Genomic DNA, 22,523 nt, shown 5'->3' with positions numbered 1-22,523 from the left:
ATCCTTATTTTTGCCTAAAGTATGAGCATGAGACATATTGGGAAAGGATATGACTCCAGTTTAACTCAGCCTAAAGTAACATCACACATTCATAACTCTGCTGCTGATGGGTTAGCAGACAATCCTACTGGGACAAATTAATAGGAGGAATAGCAATCAGTGGCCCACTATCTTCTGCATGGTTCATCGCTCTTCCATTTTATCACCACATTGGCAGTATTCTGCATCTGGGGATCAATTAGATCCTTGTTTCTGCATTTAGTAGCTGCTGTATCCTCAATGTTCTAACATGTTGATCAGGCTAAAGAGAATATGAAACACATTTTTAACCCTTTTTAACTCCGGAGGGCGTGTTCTAGAAACGCTGCAAACTAGGATGGGACCTGGTTACAGCAGGTCTCAGCTTTGCTTTAGAGGTTCATAAAGGGCATCATAAATTACTTTACAGCCTCACACGTCTACTGCATCATTCATTGGTCACTAGTTTGTCCAGTGAAAACCGGCAGAAGTGGATCAGCTTCCGGATCCATGTCTGGGTAACATAGCGTCAGAGAAAACAGTTTTACTTTACATAAAGTAAATCGTAACTGTTATGAAATATTTATGGGCAATTTTCAAGGAAAATAGTTTACATTGTACAGTATTTATAATTAATATAATTTATGTATATAATGTGACAGCCTGGGCTAGATCTTCCGGCTGTTCACGCCGGCAGGATCTTCCAGTCCTGCCGATGGCAAATCCCACCATGGGTTTCCCGGAGACCATGAGGTGGATTCAATAGGATTTCCCATTGACAGTGATGAGACCAGAAGATCCAGCGGGCTGCGGGAAACATGCCGCGGTGAGGCCAGGGTATCCCGCCCTATGTTTTTAAATGCATAGTAATAAATTGTCCTGCAGTTTATATTCATATATTCAGAATGAGAAGAACTGGATATGGAGATTCCCTCACTTGCAACACCTACTTGCCAAGGTTTACAGGCAGGTCTATCAGTGGGATTCTCCCTTCTGGGGACTAAGTCCTCACGCCAGCGGGAGAACCAGCGCCAACCACTCCAGCGTCAACAGCCTCTGAAAGTGCGGAATTCTCCGCATTTCCTGGGCTAAGTGGACGCCGGAGGGGTTGGCGCCGCTCCAACTGGCGCTGAAGGGTGTTCGCGCATGAGCCGAAGGGCCGGCGTGATCTCGCACATGCATGGAATCGCCGGCATGGTTCCGCACATGCGCAGACCGGCCGGCATATTTTGGCGCATGCGAGGGGGTTCTCTTCTCTGCACCGGCCATGATGGAGCCCTACAGGGGCCAGCGTGGAAGGAAGGAGTGCCCCCACGGCACAGGCGCAGATTGGTGGGCCCCGATCGCGGGCCTGGCCACCGTGGGGTCCCCCCCGGGGTCGGATCCCCCCACGCCTCCCCGAGGACTGCCCCAGCTGACTTAACTGCCAGGTCTCGCCGTGTGGCACCACGCGTAACGCACGCCGGTGGGACTAGTCAGAAATGGACAGCCGCTCGGCCCATCGGGGTCCGGAGATTTGCCGAGGGGGCCGGACAATACGGCAACCGGCGTTGGGGCAGCGGGGCGGGATATGCGCCGCCCCCCCGGGGTTTCTCCAACCCGGCGGGGGGGTCGGAGAATCCCGCCCCACATCAGTAGTTTCTAACAGCATAGAAAGCGGTCAATTGAACCATCATGCCTCTGCTGGCTATTTGAAAGAATTACGCAATTTGGTCTCATGCTCCAGTTTTTTCCCCCATAATCTTCCTAATACAAGTACACGTCCAATTGCCATTTCAAAAAAGAAATCTAGGTTTATTACCCTTTCAGGTATTATATTCATGATCTTAACAACCTATGTGAAGACATTGGGCGCAATTCTCCCAAAGGGAGACAAACTGCCGACGCCGGAGTGAAACCCGGAGTGTTTCACTCCGGCATCAGAGGCCGCTCCTCGCCCCTATTCCCCCCCTCCCCCCCCCAGGGGGCTAGGAGCGGCGGTGCGTGAATCTCAGGCACCGGGCCTTGACGCTTGCGTCAAAGCGGCGCGCCGGGAATGACGTGGCCAGCGGCACATAAGTGACGTCAGCCGTGTATGCGCAGGTTGGCCGGTGCCAACCCGCGCATGCGCGGTTGTCGTCTTCCCCTCCGCTGCCCCGCAATACATGGCGGCTTGATCTTGCAGGGCGGCGGAGGGAAAAGAGTGCGTCTTTTAGAGACACCGGCCCGACGATCGGTGGGCACCGATCGCGGGCCAGACACCTCCTGAGCACGCCCGTGGTGCTCGATCCTCTGCCCCCCACAGGCCCCACACACAGCGGTTGCGTGCTGTTCATGCTGGCAGCGACCAGGTGTGGTTGGCGCCGACGTGAACCGGTCGGGTTCGGCAGGCCGCTCGGCCCATCTGGGCCGGAGAATCGCCGGTCGCCTTTAGAAACAGCGAGCGCCGATTCTCCAAGCGGCATTTTGCAAAACGCGACACGCCATTTTGAGGGGGGGTGGGAGAATCGCGGGGGGTGTCAGGGCGGAGTGGCGCGAATCGCCCGGCCCTCCCGCGATTCTCCCACCCGGCGTGGGGGTCGGAGAATCGCGCCTATTGCTCCTCTCGTTGTTTTGCAATTCTCGGAAATCAAAACCTCAGGTCAGCATAGCACTTGGCAGCAGAAATCATTTAAAAAAATTCTTTCATGGGATGTGGGTGTCACTGACGAAGCCAGCATTTGTTATCTACCCCTAATTACCCTTGAGAAGCCATGATGTGGCGATGCCGGCGTTGGACTGGGGTGGGCAAATAAGAATTCTTACAACACCAGGTTAAAGTCCAACAGGTTTATTTTGAATCACTAGCTTTCGGAGCGCAGCTCCTTCCACAGGTGAGAAAGGAGCTACACTCCAAAAGCTAGTGATTTGAAACAAACCTGTTGGACTTTAACCTGGTGTTGTAAGAATTCTTACTGTGCCTACCGTTGAGATGATGGTGCTCTATTAAAACATGTCATCATTTTAAATACCTCTATTGGGCATTTGCCCCTTAGCCTTTTCCTCAGCTCTGGTATCATATTGGTTAACCTTCTCCTTACCCTTTCCAGGACCTTGAGATCCTTACTAAAATCTGATCCTCAGATTTATACACACTGCTCCAATTGAGACCAAAGCAGAGATTGTAAAGATTTGCCATGGCCTCCTCCTTTTGTATGCTGTTGCGCACACTGTGTCTTTAACCCATATGCGGTGGACAAATGACTGCGAGTCGACTTCATTTTAAATCAATAGACTTTATTCACACACACACAATGTTAATAATCACACAATTAGACTAAGTTATAGTACAGAATGCTAAAGTGCAATACTAGATCTTGACTTAACTTTGAGTGACTGGCAAGTACCCAAACAGATATTGGCCTTTATCCGTGAGTTGGTTTCTGTCCTCCTCGATGTTTGGTCCTTGGTCTGATCTGATACTCTGGCTCTGGTGTTCCTTCTACTGGTGGTGATGGTCCTCCTCATGGTTGCCGGTGAAGATCACCATTGTTGTGTTCCTTTTGCTGGCTACTGTAGAGAGTTTCTAAGGTGGTGCGGCACCTTTTAACTTTCCTGGATTTCGTGCCCTTTTGGGGTCATTGGCAATCAGTTGATCAGGGCTCAATCACCCTGATTGATTCAGTCCAATCAGAGGCTGCCATGCCAATTTCGGTGTATTGCGATGTCCAGGCTGCAGCCTGCTCATCAATATTAATTCAGACTGTTGTCTCCTTGTTCTTGTACATTGCTAATTTTCCCAGCATCCTCTGCAGAACGCCATCTTAGGTGGCCGTTCAGCCACAATGCAGTGCCCCTATTTACAAAGACAAGCTTCCCATACACTTTCGTAATCGCCTTATCAATTCTCCTGCTACTTTGGAAGATTTATGAATACTCCCTCGTCCTTTGTCTGATCTCCCCCCCCCCCCCCCCCCCCCCCCCCACCCCACCCAAAATAGCAACAATTTAGATTAGGCTGCCTCTCCATGTTGTGTCTCCCAATTTGCGTCACTTTAGTAATCTGTATTAAATTGCATCTACCACCCGTCTGCCCATTTCACCAATCCTCCTCAGTCCTCCTGAAATTTTTACTATCATACTCACCATTTACCAGGTTATCAAGTTTGTATCATCTGCAAATTTTAAAATTGTACGCCCTGTAACTAAACCCAGATCATTTGTTTATAATGACAAAAACATGCCTCAACACAGTAATAGGGAGTTGGATGGAAAATACACATAGACAAGGGGCTGGTTCTCAGATTTTGAGACTATGTGTCTAGTTTTACAATGAAAACGTCGACGCTGCCCCCACACCGATACTCCGCCCGCTATGCCACATAAAGCCGGCTATTCCTGCAGATATGGATGGAGGATTGCTGGGTCCGTGGCCATGCATGAGCACGGCGACGATCTGTGGCGGTCACGCCGTACTGCATGGCAGCAGCCGTGCGTGGACCTGGCCAGCCAGATAGTGTCCCCCTGTAACACCCCTCACTATCCCTGGACCACCCCCCACCAGTTCCCCAAACCCCCGCTGAAGCCAGCGGAACGGCTCCCCCCTGACTGTGGCGACGTTGGACACAGTCCGCAGCCGCCATGCGAGGTCCCCGAAAACTGAGAACACCGACCGATGCTGTCTGGAAGCCAGCCCATCGGGGGCGGTGCATCGGGGGAAGGGCCTCAGGTGACATCCTGAGGCTGTCCCAACGGCGTGCATCGTACTCAGCGATTACGCGTTTTTTTTTAGGGTTGGAGCATCCGAGAAATGGCACCGCCTCGATTTCGGCGTAAAAACAGACTCTCCAGCCAATCGCCGAATGCGATTTCGGGATCGGCAATCGGAGAATCTTTTATAATATATCCATGAATATCTAGAAGTGGAATTTCAGGAAAACCAATGGCATAATGTCTAGAACATTAATGAAATCTTCAATTTCTGTACTCTCTCCATAATTCTCTCCCATTAAGTCTGTTAAAGCAGCTCGCTCACCAACCCACCCACCTCTTTTAGATACAGAGAAAATTAAACCATAAATTAATCCAGACTTTTATTTATTGTTGCGCAGTGGAGCACAATAATACCTTAAAATAAGTTGTAAAATCTGCAGGTTTGGTGGATTGGCCTTATTAAACTGCCCTTCAGCATCCAAAAGATTAGGTGGGGTTACGGGGATAGGGCAGGGTCATGGGCCTAGGTCGGGTGATCTTTCGAAGGGTCGATCTGGATTCAATGGGCCAAATGGCCTCTTTCTGCATGTAGGGATTTTATGATTCTGCAAGTCTCAAGACTGCTTGTGTGTTCTATAGATGATTTGCATGCATGTAACCTGTTGTTGGTTTTGTTATTTAATTATTGCAACTGTCCTTAGCTAATATCATGGGAACATACCAGCTGACTGACTGTCAGTTTAAGCTGCAGAGAGCAGGTGCCTTCCTTTTAATGTCCAGGATTCAAACTTTCCTTAGGTCTCTGGAAATCATCCCACTCAGACAGGATCCAATCACCACCTGTTACTGGGCAGAATACGGTCTTTTTGTCAACTCATTGATCCAATCGATCCGGGTCCCACCACATCTCTCGGGTGCCATAAAGTCTGAGTTTGTTGTTCGAAAACTAGCAGCACCATATACTACGTTGCAACTTCGTGAATTCCTCATTCTCTCTGCTGCTTGGCTTAAAGATAAATGTCCATTAAGCATTCATGGATCAAGACTTCCGGTGTGCATCATGAAGTGAGTGAGCACACAAGGCAGCTCCTGCCTAAGGTTGCAGAAAGAGCTCTTTTTGGGGCAGCACGGGTTGGAATTTCGATGAAAAGGCGTGGGTGAATGTTCAAGGAGTATTTCCCCCCAGGAATAGGATGTTTCTTGGTTATCAGACCCTCAGAAACAGTGCAAGATTTGTCTGAGCAGCAACAAACAAAAGCCTCTGCAAGCATGCTAGCGGGGGAAGGGCCAGCTTATAGGTCTCAAGCTGACCTGAGAGCCTTTATGAAAGCTGAATTCTAGCAGCAGAGGGAAGAACTGTGAAAAGATCTCACCAAGGCCATTGAAGAAGTGGAGACGGACTTCCGGTAGCGGTGATGCAGAGCTAAGCCGCACGTTCAGTGGCTCCCACTATTTTCGGACTTTGGGGCTCTTTTAAGGGCTCGTAGTGGTGCTGTTTGGAATTTTCCCCGTGTGGGAACACTCCTTCTCAGATTCTCCACCGGTGGATGGCCTGGACTAGGAGTGGAGCGGTCAGAAAACCGGCTTTGCAGTTGCGGCTAAGCCGCACCGCAGCTCCCGCTACTTAAGGACTTTTGGGCCGATTTGAGGGCCCCAAACGGCGCTGTCGCAACGAATCCCGGTGGGGGAAGGTGTCTAGAGGAGCATTCCCCATAATTTATGGTGCACATCCGGAGTGGGGCAAAGGAAAAGGCTGCAGCAGCTCCACAAGAAAAGCGGGGGAAGAAGGACAAAATGGTGGCTGGCAGAACACCCGAGGACTGGTGGAAGTGGGCGCAGGAGCAGCAAGCTGCTCTTCTGCGCTGTTTTGCGGAGCTGAAGGCTGAGTTGCTGGACTCACTGAATGCGACTACCAACAAGCTGCTTGGAGCTCAGGCGGCCCAGGAGGTGTCTATCCGGGAGTTGCAGCAGCAGGCCGCTGAGAGGGAGGAGGAGGCCGTGGTCCTCGTGGGGAAAGTGGAGTTGCACGAGGCACTTCACAAAAAGTGGCAAGACCGCTTGGAGGAGCTGGACGTTCGCACGAGGCGAAAGAATTTGAGGATCCTGGGCCTGGCGGAGGGGCTGGAGGGGTCGGATCTCCCGTGGTACGTGACCACGATGTTGAGCTCGTTGATGGGAGCAGGGTCCTTCCATTTGCCCCTGGAGCTTGAGGGAGCTCACAGAGTGCTGGCCAGGAGGCCTAAGGCAAATGAACCCCCGCGGGCGGTGCTGGTGCAGTTCCATCGATTTAGTGACCGGGAGTGTGTGCTGCGCTGGGCCAAGAAAGAGAGGAGCAGCAAGTGGGAGAATTCGGTAGTACGAATCTACCAGGACTGGAGTGCGGAGGTGGCAAAGCGGAGGGCCGGGTTCAACCGGACGAAGGCGGTGCTGCATGCCAAGCAGGTCAGATTTGGAATGCTGCAGCCTGCGCGTCTGTGGGTGACATATAAGGGCCGGCACCACTACTTCGAGTCCCCGGAGGAGGCGTGGGCAATTGTACAGGTGGAGAAACTGGACTCGAACTAGGATCTGGGGACACACTATGGCCGTTGCTGTTTTCGCTGTTGCTGTTCTTCAATTTTGACACGTGTTTTTTTATGCTGCTTTTCTTTTTGCTCTGTTTCCGGGTGGGTTTGTCTGTTGGGTATGGGTGTGGGGTATGTGGGGAACGTTGGGGGTATGTGCTTTATATGTTCTCTTCTGTACGGGGCCGGGGGTTGGGGTGAAACTGGATTTTGAGGAGCTGCGTCGGAAGGGTGGGGTGTGGCAGTGTGAAAGCGCGGGCTTTCCTCTGGTTGTCCACGCTGCGGGGCAGGGGGGGCTGAGCTGGAGGTGGGGGCGTGGCCTCTACAGGTTTTCTTTCCCGCGCTGAAGCAGTGCCAAGGAGGTGTGGCAAGAGGGGGATGACCCCATGCCGGGAGGAGATGGGTTTTGGCAGGAGCTGCCGGGTGAGCAGAAGTCAGCTGACTCACGGAAGTACCATGGAGGGTGCGTAGCGGCTAGGTGGGGTCCTAGCCTGGGGGAGTGGGGGGGGGATACCGGGTTGCTGCTGGAATGGCCAGGAAGGAGCTGGCGTGGGCCGGGGGGGTAGAGGAGAGGCGATATCGCCATGAGAACGGGTCAGGCGGGGCAAGCTGGCCTGGGGCGAGCATTCGATAAGCTATGGCTAGCCGGCGGGGGAGAGGGGCAGGTTGCTCTCTGATTCGGCTGATTACCTGGAACGTGAGGGGGCTGAATGGGCCGGTTAAGAGAACCAGGGTATTTTCTCATCTGAAGGGGCTGAAGGCGGACGTGGCTATGCTCCAGGAGACCCACTTGAAGGTGGCGGACCAGGTTCGTCTGAGGAAGGGGTGGGTGGGGCAGGTTTTACACTCAGGATTGGACGCAAAGAACCGGGGGGTGGCGATCCTGGTGGGGAAGAGGGTGGCGTTCGAGGCGGCTGAGGTGGTGTCGGACAAGGAGGGCAGATATATTATGGTGAAGGGTAGGCTGCAGGGAGAGAAGGTGGTGCTGGTTAATGTATATGCCCCGAATTGGGATGATGCCAGCTTCATGAGGTGCTTGTTGGGGCGCATTCCGGACCTGGAGGCAGGGGGCCTGATCATGGGGGGAGACTTTAACACAGTGCTGGATCCCCCACTGGACCGGTCCAGTTCAAGGACGGGTAGGAGACCGGCGGCGGCCAGAGTGCTGAGGGGGTTTATGGACCAGATGGGAGGGGTGGATCCCTGGAGGTTTGGGAGGCCGAGAGCGCGGGAGTATTCCTTTTTCTCCCATGTCCATAGGGTCTATTCCCGAATAGATTTTTTCATCCTGAGCAGGGGATTGATCCCGAAGGTGCAGGATGCAGAGTATTCGGCCATAGCGATCTCAGACCATGCTCCGCACTGGGTTGATCTGGAGATGGGGGAGACGCGTGACCAGCGCCCGCTCTGGCGCCTGGATGTGGGGCTGCTGGCTGATGAGGAGGTGTGTAGGAGGGTCCGGGGAAGTATTGAGGGGTATCTTGATACCAATGATACGGGGGAGGTCCGGGTGGGGATGGTCTGGGAGGCTCTGAAAGCAGTGATCCGGGGGGGAGCTGATCTCCATCCAGGCCCATAGGGATAGGAGGGAGAGGAAGGAGAGGGAGAGACTGGTGGGGGAGCTCCTGGATGTGGACAGGAGATACGCGGAGGCACCGGAGGAGGGGTTGCTGGGGGAACGGCGCAGTTTGCAGGCCAAATTTGACTTGTTGACCACCAGAAAGGCGGAGACACAGTGGAGGAGGTCGCAGGGCACGGTATATGAGTATGGGGAGAAGGCGAGCAGGATGTTGGCGCATCAGCTCCGCAGGCGAGATGCGGCTAGGGAAATTGGTGGAGTGACGGATAGGGGTGGGAATGTAGTGCAGAAGGGGACAGAAGTAAATGGGGTCTTTAGGGACTTCTACGAGGAACTGTACCGGTTAGAACCTCCGATGGGGAGAGGGGGGATGGAGAGCTTCATGAACAGGCTACGGTTCCCAAGGGTTCAAGAGGAGCTGGTAGAGGGGCTGGGGGCGCCGATAGAGTTGGAGGAGCTAGTCAGGGGGATTGGACAAATGCAGTCAGGTAAGGAGCCGGGGCCGGACGGGTTCCCGGTGGAATTTTATAAAAAGTATGCGGATCTGGTGGGCCCCCTGTTAGTGCGAGCTTTCAATGAGGCATGGGAGGGGGGGGGGGGGGGGGGGCTTTGCCCCCGACGATGTCGCGGGCACTGATCTCTCTGATCCTAAAGCGGGATAAGGACCCCTTGCAGTGTGGATCATACAGGCCTATCTCACTCCTCAATGTTGACGCTAAGTTGCTGGCGAAGATCCTGGCCAACAGGATAGAGGACTGTGTGCCAGGGGTGATACACGAGGATCAGACATGATTTGTCAAGGGACGGCAGCTCAACACGAATGTGCGGAGACTGCTAAATGTTATTATGATGCCGGCAGTGGAGGGGGAGGCGGAGATAGTGGTTGCGCTGGATGCGGAGAAAGCGTTTGATAGAGTTGAGTGGGGGTACCTGTGGGAGGTGCTGGAGCGGTTCGGATTCGAAGAGGGATTCATCAAATGGGTGAGGCTGCTCTACGCGGCTCCGATGGCGAGTGTAGTTACAAATGGAAGGAGATCGGAGTACTTTAGGCTCTACCGTGGGACCAGGCAGGGGTGCCCCCTGTCCCCCTTGCTCTTTGCACTGGCGATTGAACCTTTGGCTATGGCGTTGAGGGAGTCAGGGAGATGGAGGGGTCTGGTGCGGGGTGGGGAGGAACATCGTGTATCGCTGTATGTGGACGACCTGCTGTTGTATGTGGCGGATCCAGAAGGGGGAATGCCGGGGGTGATGGAGCTGTTAGTGGAATTTGGGGGCTTCTCGGGCTATAAGTTAAATTTAGGCAAGAGTGAGGTATTTGTAGTACACCCGGGTGATCAGGAGGAGGGAATTGGGAGACTCCCATTTAACAGGGCAGTGAAGAGTTTCAGATACCTGGGGGTGCAGGTGGCCAGGAGTTGGGGGAATGTCCATAAGCTTAATTTTACCAGGCTGGTGGAGCAGATGGAAGAGGAATTTAAAAGGTGGGACATGGTGCCGCTATCGTTGGCGGGTAGAGTGCAGTCTGTCAAAATGACGGTTCTCCCGAGGTTCTTGTTCCTTTTTCAGTGTTTACCCATCTTTATCCCTAGGGCCTTTTTTAGAAGGGTTACGAGCAGCATCATGAGCTTTGTTTGGGCGCATGGGACCCCGAGGGTGAAGAGGGTCTTCTTGGAGCAGGGTAGAGATGGTGGGGGGCTGGCGTTACCCAATCTCTCGGGGTATTATTGGGCGGCCAATGTGTCGATGGTGCGCAAGTGGGTAATGGAGGGGGAGGGGGCAGCATGGAAACGGATGGAGAGGGCGTCCTGTGGAGATACAAGCCTGGGGACCCTGGTAACGGCGCCGTGGCCGCTCCCTCCTACGAGGTATACCACGAGTCCGGTGGTGGCGGCTACCCTCAAGATTTGGGGGCAGTGGAGGCGACATAGGGGAGAAGTGGGGGGCTCCGTTGAGGGGGAACCATAGGTTCGTCCCCGGGAACATTGATGGGGGATTTCAGGGTTGGTACAGAGCGGGCATCAGACAGCTGAGGGACCTGTTTATTGATGGGAGGTTTGCGAGCCTGGGGGAGTTGGAGGAGAAATTTGGGCTTCCCCCGGGGAACATGTTCAGGTATCTGCAGGTAAAGGCATTTGCTAGGCGGCAGGTGGAGGGATTCCCTTCGCATCCCGCGAGGGGGGTGAGCGACAGGGTGCTTTCGGGGGTCTGGGTCGGAGAGGGGAAGATATCTGATATCTACAAGGTTATGCAGGAGGCGGAGGAGGCGTCAGTAGAGGAGCTGAAAGCTAAGTGGGAGGGGGAACTGGGGGAACAGATCGAAGACGGGACATGGGCTGATGCCCTGGAGAGGGTTAATTCTTCCTCCTCGTGTGCGCGGCTTAGCCTCATCCAATTCAAGGTGCTGCACCGGGCCCACATGACTGGGACAAGGATGAGTAGGTTCTTTGGGGGTGAAGACAGGTGTGTCAGGTGCTCGGGGAGTCCAGCGAACCATGCCCATATGTTCTGGGCATGCCCGGCGCTGGAGGAGTTCTGGAAGGGGGTGGCGAGGACAGTGTCGAGGGTGGTGGGATCCAGGGTTAAGCCAGGATGGGGACTCGCGATTTTTGGGGTTGGGGTGGAGCCAGGAGTGCAGGAGGCAAAAGAGGCCGGTGTGCTGGCCTTTGCATCCCTAGTAGCCCGGCGAAGGATCTTGCTACAATGGAAGGATGCGAGGCCCCCAAGCGTGGAGGCCTGGATCAATGACATGGCGGGTTTCATTACGCTAGAGAAGGTCAAATTCGCCCTGAGAGGGTCGGTACAAGAGTTCTTTAGGCGGTGGCAACCTTTTCTCGACTTTCTGGCTCAACGATAGGGTACGGGGACAGTAGCAGCAGCAACCCGGGGGGGGGGGGGAGGGGGGGGGGGGAGGGGGGGGGGGGAGAGGGGGGGGGGAGAGGGGGGGAGGGGGGGGAGAGGGGAGGGGAGGGGGGGGGGAGGGGGGGGAGGGGGGGGGGAGAGGGGGGAGGAGGGGGGGAGGGGGGGGGAGGGGGGGAGGGGGGGAGGGGGGGGGGGTGGGGGAGGGGGGGGAGGGTGGGGGGAGGGGGGGGAGGGTGGGGGAGGGAGGGGGGGAGGGGGGGGGAGGAGGGGGGGGGAGGAGGGGGAGGGAAAAGGTGGGGGTGGGGGGGGGCGGACGATGACTATGTTTGTTTATTTAATTTAAATTTATTTTTAAGTTCTTTTGTTGTTCATTGGGGTGGGGGGGGGTGGGGGATGGGATACATGCGTCGATACGGTCTGGGGGTGGTACGGTTATTATGGATTATTTTGTTGCATTTCATTGTTTGTCGTTATGTTTTATATTTTCTGTAAAAAATTCCAATAAAAATTATATTTAAAAAAAAAAGCATTCATGGATCAAAAATGATAATGGCAAAAATAAAGAAAGGGGAAATAAGAGAATCAACAGGAAGGACCCTTACAATATTGTTTAAAAAGTGAAGGAAATGGAAATTCTAGAAATCAAAATTTAAAATGCAAATCATTAAAATCTGAAGGGGTGGATGTGGATGTTTCCTCTTGTCAGAGAATCTAAAACTAGGGGTGAAAGGGACAATGCTGGAAAATCTCAGCAAGTCTGGCAGCATCTGTAGGGCGAGAAAAGAGCTAACGTTTCGAGTCCGATGACTCTTTGTCAAAGCTTTGTCAAAACTAGGGGTCACTGTTTAAAAATAAGGGGTCGCTCATTTAAGATGGAGACGAGGAGAATTTTTTTCTCTGAGGGTTATGAATTTCTGGAACGTTCTTCTTCAAAGAGCAGTGGAAGTAGAATCTGAATATTTTTAAGGCAGAGCTAGATAGATTCTTGATTAACAAGAGGGTGAAAGGTTATCAGTGGTAGGCAGGAATGTGGAGTTAAAGTTGCAGTCTGATCAGCCATGATTTTACTGAATGATGGAACAGGTTGAATGGCCTACTCCTGCTCCTTGTCCAGATGGTCAGTGTAGTGATCTGCATATTTGTATGTACACAACGGGTTAATGTATAGGCATAGCAGCAAGTAATCACTAGAGGGCATCACTAGAAATGGGTATAAAAAGTCAGACTTAAGCCAAGATCCGCCTCTTCGTAAGGACAGTGACTAGTGACCAGAAGTAGAGAGAGACAGCTCAGTGCAGGAGTAGTTAATCATAGTTGATTCTTATTCAATCTTGTTCATTTAACATCTATATAACTATTGGAGAGAGAACAAACTCTCAGTTTATTTGTTAATGTTGCTCAATAAAGTATTTTCTCTAATCGGAAGACTACGAGTCTTAATTAACATCGAGTTAAAGACCATCCTGGCAAGAAGCAAATGAGTAAACATATATTGCACAAAGTAATATAACATTACTACCAGGAGAAGCAATATAACAGCCAGATTAGGTGAACAAATTTTAGAAGAGCTCCATTTTGTCCTCCAGGATGATTCTAATTTCTCTGTGCCAAATCATTTCAATGCATTTTCCATTTCACCTTCAAATGCCTTTGCCCCTGGTCTCCTGCATTGCTTCAACCAGAAAAAAAGTATAGCGGGGTGTTACTCAGCGCCTATAGCACCAAGAACGACCCCGCTAACTAACGTGGTCTTTTTTTCGACCTCCATGGAACGCCATGCCGAAGCCACACTTACCTAATTTCCGTCAGGAAGATGACTCACGGATCGGAGGGGCATTTTTGTTTTAAATTTAGAGTACCCAATTAATTTTTTCCAATTAAGGGGCAATTTAGCGTGGCCAATCTACCTACTCTGCACATCTTTTGGATTGTGGGGGCGAAAGCCACGCAAACACGGGGAGAATGTGCAAACTCCATACGGATAGTGACCCAGAGCCAGGACTTCGGCACCATGAGGCAGCAATGCTAACCACTGCATTTGTAAGAAATTTGTACGCCGGTTAAAAATGGTACCGCTTGCTGGAGGCCCACGGGTGGCCTTGGCACTCTGGCACCGGGGCACCTTGGCATTGCCAGTCTGCAGAGGCACTGAGAGGGTACCAGGCTGGCACAAGGTGCCTGGGTGCCAACATGTCCACCCGTGGGCCTCCAGCAAGTGGTACCATTTTTAACCGGCTTACAAATTTTGCTTACCCTCTCTTTCCCGCTCAGCAGCGTTTGCGTCCAGTCCCTGTTTGTAAATACCTGTAGTAAATTGTGCCACGTGACTTCTGCCTGAGGGGGGGCAGAGCATCATGTAGGCGTGGAGCATACTGGGTCCAATGCACAAAATACATTTAAAAGAATGCAACTGCCAGTTTTGCATGCCGCTGATGGTGGAGGGGCGCAAACATAATTTTCGCCACCTGGGAGGAACCAGAGCACAGCACCTGAATTGGTGCCAGGCACAGACCTCTAATTTGTCCGGACACTCGATTCTCCGCCCAATCGCGATTCGCGTTTCTGGCGTCGCAAGGTGGAGAATCCAGCCCCGCCTCATCACTGATTCAGCATTTTCTATGTACAAGGCTCACTCCAGTAGTTGAGCACACAATCTAGGCTGATACTCCAGTGCAGCACTGAGAAAGTGCTGTATTGGTGAAAGCGTTGTTATTTGAACGTGACATTAAACTGAATCCTCGTTTAAAATAATTATTTAAACGTAGCTTTTGAAGTTGGACTTAAAATCATCCTGGACAGTGGTTTGTTGCATTTGGAGACCTGAGAGTGGGCCTTGTTCCCCCTTTTTCTTTTTTTTTCCGATCTAAGGTATCAAGAAAATAGCTAATTAGAAGAATTGGTAGAAACAAAATAAGTCACAGTCATGCGCTTTCTTCATTCCTTTGTATCCCTGTGCCCCTAAAGGAGCTGATATCAGTGCTGTTGGTTAAACCTCTAGTCACCCTTTGGGCAACTAAGATACTTATAATGCAGTACGGTTGGCAGATATGTGCATTTTAGCTAATGATTATCGGAATCTCCTGGGATTATTCCTGATCATAACCTAGCATTGGATACATTTACACCTCCTTCCAAATGATTCTCAGTGCAGCATTAAAGATTGAACCGTGGAGAGTGAACAGCTGGGCTCCAATTTTCTTTTCATTTAGTACTTAAGGTGGTGAAGAAAGGAGCAATTCACTCACCCATTACAAAATGCTATTTGCTTTGTTCCTTTTCTCTTTCTTTCCTAATTGACGATGCTTCCTCATATACACCATTTGATGGCTAAGAGGGATAAATGGTCTACATTGTAGTTCTCTGCATTTCATGTTGTAAAGCTACTCTGTTGAAACGAAGCACATTTCTATCTCAAATGCCCCATCCAAATGCCCGACAGAGAACTGGCAAAATCTAATTATTGGGGAGCAGTGATGCTTGAATTTCAGATGAGGTCCCTAGCTTGACATTTCAGCAATCTTCTGCTATGCAGCAGCCCTTAATTAACTCCATTAGTGAGTTGTAAATTTGAGTATTTGTCATTCAGGCTCTGTTGTCACGGTTGGCTAAATTTCATCTGTCCTCACCAGGCTGCCAGTTTGAGCAATATCCTTGCACGAAGGGATGATTAGTTGAACCTGAGTGTTTCTTTGTTTGAATAGTGCCACAAATCAGCAGATAGTCGCATACATGCATGGGTCTGCAGCCAGGCCCAGTGGCAGATTAGAGCTAGGGGGCCTGTATGCAGCTTCATTTTCGGGCTCCCACTTCAGGACCTAGCCAAGAAAAGAATGTTCTCTCTTATCTTCTGTTCCCCCTCGCCCAAAGGTTTTATTCTTTGCAAATGTTGCAGTGCATTTAGATGAAAGCAAGTTACTGCGGAGGCTGGAATCTGAAATGAAAACAGAAAATACTGGACAATCTCAGCAGGCCTGGCAGCATCTGTGGAGAGGAAGGAGCTACATTTGACAAATCATCCAGATTTGAAATGTTCGCTCCCTTCTCTGTCCAGTTGATGCTGTCAGATCTGCGGGATTGCCCAGTATTTTGTGGTTTTGTTGCAGTGCATTTATCTGATAACTCCAGCATTTGCATTTCGGAGCGAAGAACTGCTGTATTTGAACATAGGAAAGAATACTCACTTATTTTTCACGTGTAGAGTAGGACTGTCTTTAAAGATACGAAAGAACAGGCTTATCTTTCACTCCATGGAAACACTTTTATTGAAGATTTCCTGCTCCCGGCGCAAACAAGATCAAATGGTTGCCAGTACACAATAATCACCATTTAACAAAGTAGTTCAAGACACACACACACACACACGGCGGGATTCTCCTTTGGCTGATGCCGCATTCGCGAAACGCAGTTTGGTGGAGAATAGGTTCCGCAGCTAAATTCGCAGCGGGTGCCGATTTGACGCCAAATCACTATTCTCCATCACCTCGACAACAGCGTCCATGCGGTCCGGAACACACATACAGTAAACACCATTTGCATATTATTAGTATGGTGATATGCTATCACTGTAAATACACAGGGGTTAATGTGAATACACTACAACTAAGTAAACACTAGAGGGAGCACCAGAGACATCATGACATGCAGACATACAGCTAATCAACATATAGAATAGGACATGACCAATAGGCAGTCAAGACACCCAGAGGTGACACTACCACAAGGGGGCACCCATATAAAAGGACAGGGCACACATGCTCTTTCTCTTTCCACAGGCGACACTTAGAGAGAAGGACAGGGGCAGATCGGAAGCATCACACCCACCGCATGGCTTAGAGCAGACTGTTAGGTAGACTGAGTTACTATAGCAAGATTAGCAGGAGAGTCGAACTCGGGTAGGAGAATTGGTTAACTGTTAATAAATGTGTTAAACCTATCTCCAAGTCCCTTTGCCAGAGCATACATTAAGGAAGCAGCTTATGCTACATGAAGAAGCATAACACAACAATTAGCAGACCAGACCTGGTATTCTCCAGGGCCTCCGTGATGCTCTGCCTTCGATGGGCCGGGTTCCCAACAGTACGGTTCACTGTACTTTTAAAAATCGTGAAACTAGCATCATGGCTGCTGAGGGAGAGAGAGGGGGTGCAGAAAGTGCCCAACATCGCCATAGTTTGGTGACATAGTTTGCTGCTGGCCGGGGGGCTTCTGCCAGGGCTCGGGGGGTGTAGTGGGGGTGGTCAGGAGATGGGCAGTGGGGTCGGGGTGGACAGACACGGAACAGCATTACTGCAGCTGGAAGGCAGCTATGCAGCTGCACACGCCACTAACAGCTGCTGTGAACTTAGGGCATGGGTCCCCCAGGTCACCCCCCTAGGTGCCCTCTGGCCCCAGCTGACCCATCAGCTGTATGGGCACACTGCAGCACATCCAGTGCCATCTTGTTGGCTGGGGATGGTGGTTTGGGGATTGTAATGTTATATGCGGTTGAAGCCTGTCAGCCCTCCCGAGAGTCAATAACAGACCTGGCGATCACGCACAGTTTTTTCCTTGGAATCAATTGTGTGTCATGTGGCGCCAGTGCTAGCCCCTCCACAGTTACTGATCGATCCAGATTCGGTGGCAGTTTTCCTGTCGTGGAATTCCCACGCATTCTGCATCAGCGTCAGAAACGGAGAATCCCGCCCATTATGTATAATTATGAAAGTTTTTGTAAACTGCAGATGATGAATGATGTACGAGGAAGAGATGGTGGGAATCTCTCAATTGTCTGGAGAGCAGGACTGGCCAAATGGACCGAATGGCCCCTTCAGTGCTCCGTGACCACCTCATAAACGGACAATGTCCCGGATTCTTGTTCCAGTCCATTCATAAAAAACAAATCTGAGCGAGGAAATTAAATGTTACGCAAGTAGCAACCACCAAAGGAATTGTTAACGAGTATTTAAAGGTTTAATTCTAACATAAACTGTCAACAAGTGCCTCCCTCCTTTCTGCTTCATCCGAGTGGCTGTGTGTTGGTGACTGGAGTTTGTGTTTGGATCCCACCTTGTGAAGGGGGAGGGCCTTGAAGGGGGAAAGGGGAGTCCGGGCCTTGAGGCAGAAGCGCTGGGGGGAGGGGGGAGCTGTCTTAAGTCCCTTGGGGGTGGTGGAGGGGGTGGTCCTGGGGTCTTAAGTAGGTGGGGGAGGGAGTTCACGGACCCAACGTGACAAATTGTTGTTAGTGAAACTGAGCGGAGCAGATGGTGACTATTTCCCGCTTACATGTGGCGAATGCTAAATGTCTGCGGTTGCTTGTGTCCTTTCGACCCTCCCCCATCCCAGACCACGTGCTGCTCTCAGGAGGATCTGACCCCGCACGCACACATAACACACAGGTAGAAACTTGCAACAGAGTAGCGGGAATCTTAGATCTTGCCCACTCACATCCTACTGTCTACCTTTGCAAAGGAAACCAGTAAATGTCATCTTCATTCTGACTACCATCTGTTACACATACATTATGCAGCAGACAAGGTAAATTTTTGTTTTCATTGCAGATCGCAGTTCATTTGTTAGGTTAGTCCTCCTGGACCTCCCAAGATGCCTCACATTTGTTGCCATTATGCAATCCATAGAGGGTTGTTTGGTGTGGACAGGCTGACCTGATCATGGTTATTTTCAGTTAGTTTTGCTTTCAATGCATGTGAAACTACTTTGTGGCAACTCAAAACTAGTCTATAACCCCAACATCTGCTTGAGATTTGAAAAATGAACTCCTAGAACTGAGTTCGATGGTGATCAACATCAGTCTAAGTGACTAAATAACATTCTCAAATAGTTTTTGACCACGCAGCCAATCTTTGGCATTGTCAGGTAATGTATATGCTATATGTCCATCATTCATTCTACTCAAGTCCTGTTCTACATACTGAATTCATGCTCCTTGAGTAACTAAGCAAACCCCAATGGACTAACCTGTAGTTGGGATAGTTCTAACACAGAAGTAGGACACAGAAAGGTTATTTGGCATGATTCTCTCGCCTCCCTGCGGCGCATTTCTCAACAGCGGTAGGAGGCCTGTCGTTGGCCAGCGATGGGATCTTATGGTTCCACCACTGTCAATGGGATTTCCCATTGAATCTACCCCACGAGAAACCCACAGCGTGGGTGCACCATTGACAGGATCAGAAGATTCTACCAGTATGAACAACTGGAAGATCTCGCCATTAGTAATGTAGTAATGTACACATTAACAACCTATTGAGAAAATAAGGTAGAGGGTTATCACAGAAGAGTGGACAGAATAGCAAGTATTTATTACTACTGGAAAAATACTAAATGAGAGCCACCTATGTCATCAGAACTAAGCATGGGCTGAAATATATACAAGTGTGGCACAGTCAAATTCTGAAACTGGTTTACAAATTTCATTCTATCTAATTCAATTCAATTTAGTTAATCCTTCTCTTCCAGAGTGGGAGCCAAAATGTGTTAATATACCACTTATAATTATAGCATTTAATTAACCAGCCTCTCATAACCTATTATAGTAAGGCTATTCAAAATCCTGGAAGCATGTCAATTAATCTTTCTGAATTTATTCGACCAAGTAACATTGGACGGGCGGCAGATCCCTTTTATAGCTAATTATAGAAGGATTAGTTAACCACTACTAAACTAACCACTACTAAACTAACCACTACTAAATTGCAGATGCTAAGAGGTACAAAAACAGCCTGTGTTATGAGAATGTATGTCAGGAGATGAATTTAAAGTGGAATTTATTGCCATTTTGGAACTAAATCGCTCTGTTTTGAAATGTCCTTTTGCATGATGACATGTGTTTAAGCAGCAGGAGTGTGTTTGGTTTTAAATTAACAATGTCACATAATTAACTTCCAAATGACTTGATAACTTCACAGGTGAAAATATCCATTTCAGGCTTTATTCACCAATCTACATAAAGTATTGATCTCACTTGCTCACTTTTTAGGTGGTGATACTTTCTGCAGAAGCCCATCACAATCTTATGGTTAAAAATCTCATACAGGATATTGCTGAAAATAGAGACTGGGGCGGGATTCCCACTTGAGTCAAGTAGACCTTTACAATGGTCCGCTCCCCGCCCGTGACGATCTTGCGGCGGGCGCAGCTGAAGAATTCCGTCCATGCTGTCAAAGCTTTTCATCTTGCACTCATCAGGACAGATTCATAATACCAAACTGCAAAGAGAATAACTATTTACACGATATAAGAAGGTGTTAATTATTTGGCTAGTAGACTTTGATTGGTAGAGATGTTGCTATGCAGAATGTATCAGGAACCAGTTTTTGTCATGCTTTTATTTAAATTCAAAACAGAAAAACTGACCCCTATTGGTCAAGGTCTTGAATTGGGGAATGAACCAGGAACTGGCTATCCTCCAAGCTTGCGTTTAGCTGAAAAAGATGCAATGCTTGAACATGTTCTTCCTGTTTGCAAAGGACAGGTACCAATGTGTTAATATCTATATTTAATAGTCAATATCTTTGTTCTCCATTGAGTAGGGGGAATAGTGCAATAATGTGGTTCATCAATTTTGTTCCAATTGCTAAGCTCTGCAGTTTAGATATAAAGGGCAAAATTCTCCATTTGGGAGATGTTCTCCTGCCAGAGCTGAATTGCACCTGAGCAGATCAGGTAGCAATTCCCAATCCTACGGCAAGCAAATTCATGCATGGTGAGGATTGCAAGGGATTCCCGAATGAATCCCACTATTGGGCCGCCATTTATGCCCGGCGCAGATCCCGTTTTCTCCCCGACGCTGGATATCAGCCACACCGGAAATTCCGCAACTGACGGTGCGAGGCGGAGAATTTAGCCCAAAGCTTTACCTGCAACTTTGGTCAGTTTTGATCTGTACATCCAATCTTGCTGTAAGATGCTGGAATTACAAAGTTATCCAGCAAATCCAAATTTGACCAAGGCTGCACATAATATCTCACAGTGAAATGAGTTACGGTATAACTGGATGGTATAACAAAGTAAGCTAGAGGAAATCGCTAAATATAAACTTTAATATTTATTTTTCCGCTAAGTGCAAAATATATACAGCTATTAACCCAACCCATGAAACAGGAATCCCAGATGTGTGGACAAGGAGTTTCATCAATAATATTGAGATGTTTAGCTGTAGTTTTGAGACCCAAGTTTTGTCTTACCATCTTATGTGTATTTATATCGGGTGGGATTCTCTGATCCTGAGGCTAAATGTTGGCGCTGTCGGAAACGCCATCACGTTTCTCTACAGCATCAGCACGGCCCCAGGATCAGCAATTCTGGCCCCTACAGGGGGCCAGCAGGGCGCTGGAGTGTTTCACGCCGCTCCAGCTGCTGATCCGGCCGTGGAATGGGCACCGGGGGATGCACAGTAGGTCTGGCGCGACCCACGCATACGCAGTCCCACCGGTGCGATTTCCGCGCATGCGCGGTGTCTCCTTTGTCCGCGCCGGCCCCGACTCAACATGGCGCAGGAGTACAGGGGCCGACACGGAATAAAGGAGGCCGGGACACAGAGAGACCGGCCCGCTGATCGATGGGTCCCGATCGCGGGCCAGGCCACATCGGAAGCTCCCCCCCCGGGGTCGGACCCCCCTCACCCCCACGGGTCACCACCTGACCCTTCGATGCCGAGGTCCCGCCGGCTCAGAGCAGGTTAGAACAGCGCTGGCGGGACTCGTTTTCTTTCTTAAGGCCGCTCGGCCCATTCGGGCCGGAGAATCGCGGGGTGGGGGGCGCGTAGAGCGGTCCCCAACCAGCGCCACGCCGGCCCCAATGGCGGCGATTCTGTGGAGAATTGCGTAGGGGGAGCGTGGCGCGATTTGCACAGCCCCCCGGCGATTCCCACGACCCGGCACGGGTCGAGAATCCCGCCCATTCCTTTCATATAGGGAAGTAAGTCATTTGTGACAGTTTAACGTGTACAGGGTTTAATGGTGCCTATTAATTCCTGTTAAGGCTGCTTATGAGCTTAAACTGGTCTGTAATAATTTTGTAATGTATACAATTGGCATTGAGACTGCTATTATACTGTTACTATATATTGTCACTGTAGCAGAAAAATAATGGGGGATTTCAAACTGCCTAGAAATTAAGTGCAACTGATCAAACAGAAGGCAGAATAACAAAGAGATTGAAGAGCAGGGGCCTGGATTCTCCGCACCCACAAGCCGAAATCTCGACTGGCGCGGGGGTGGAGAATCCATTTTCCGCCAAGAAATCGGACCAGTGCCAGTTAAACCGATTCTGCAGGCCCCGACAAAGCGGCGTACCGAGGATCTACCTGGGGCATTGTCAGAGGCCCACTCAGCCATTCTCTGCCCCCGGCCGATGTTCCGACAGCGTGGAACTAATGTGCTCCGGACGGTCGGGATACTCACGTGGCGGCTACGGACTCGTCAACGGCCGCCCTGGTCGGGGGCTGGTGGATCGGAGGCAGGGGGGGGGGGGGGCTTTATAGGCGGGCCGGGAAGTGCTTGCGCAGGGGTTGAGGGTCGGGCGCGCGGCCCGACCGGGCGGAGGTTCTCTTTGTGGGTCTAGCTCACGGTCAGAGTCTACCATGAAATGAAATGAAAATCGCTTATTGTCACAAGTAGGCTTCAAATGAAGTTACTGTGAAAAGCCCCTAGTCGCCACATTCCGGCGCCTGTTCGGGGAGGCTGGTACGGGAATTGAACCCGCGCTGCTGGCCTGCCTTGGTCTGCTTTAACAGCCAGCGATTTAGCTCAGTGTGCGTAAACCACCCCAGAGCACGGCGGCCCTCCGACCCGGAAGTGCGGGGGACCATATCGGCAGCAAAAGCTGCGAGATCAACT

General features: G+C 50.5%; 1 protein-coding gene across 1 annotated transcript in view; it reads left to right on the top strand.

The window, feature by feature from the left end:
* The window catches only part of LOC119977140 (E3 ubiquitin-protein ligase SH3RF3-like), a 422,773-nt gene that overhangs the window by 371,033 nt on the left and 29,217 nt on the right, over positions 1–22,523 (top strand). The gene's annotated exons all lie outside the window — the stretch shown is intronic.

Source organism: Scyliorhinus canicula, chromosome 14, assembly GCF_902713615.1.
Source record: "Scyliorhinus canicula chromosome 14, sScyCan1.1, whole genome shotgun sequence".
NCBI lineage: Eukaryota > Metazoa > Chordata > Chondrichthyes > Carcharhiniformes > Scyliorhinidae > Scyliorhinus > Scyliorhinus canicula.
This window is presented reverse-complemented; position numbering and strand designations above follow the sequence as displayed.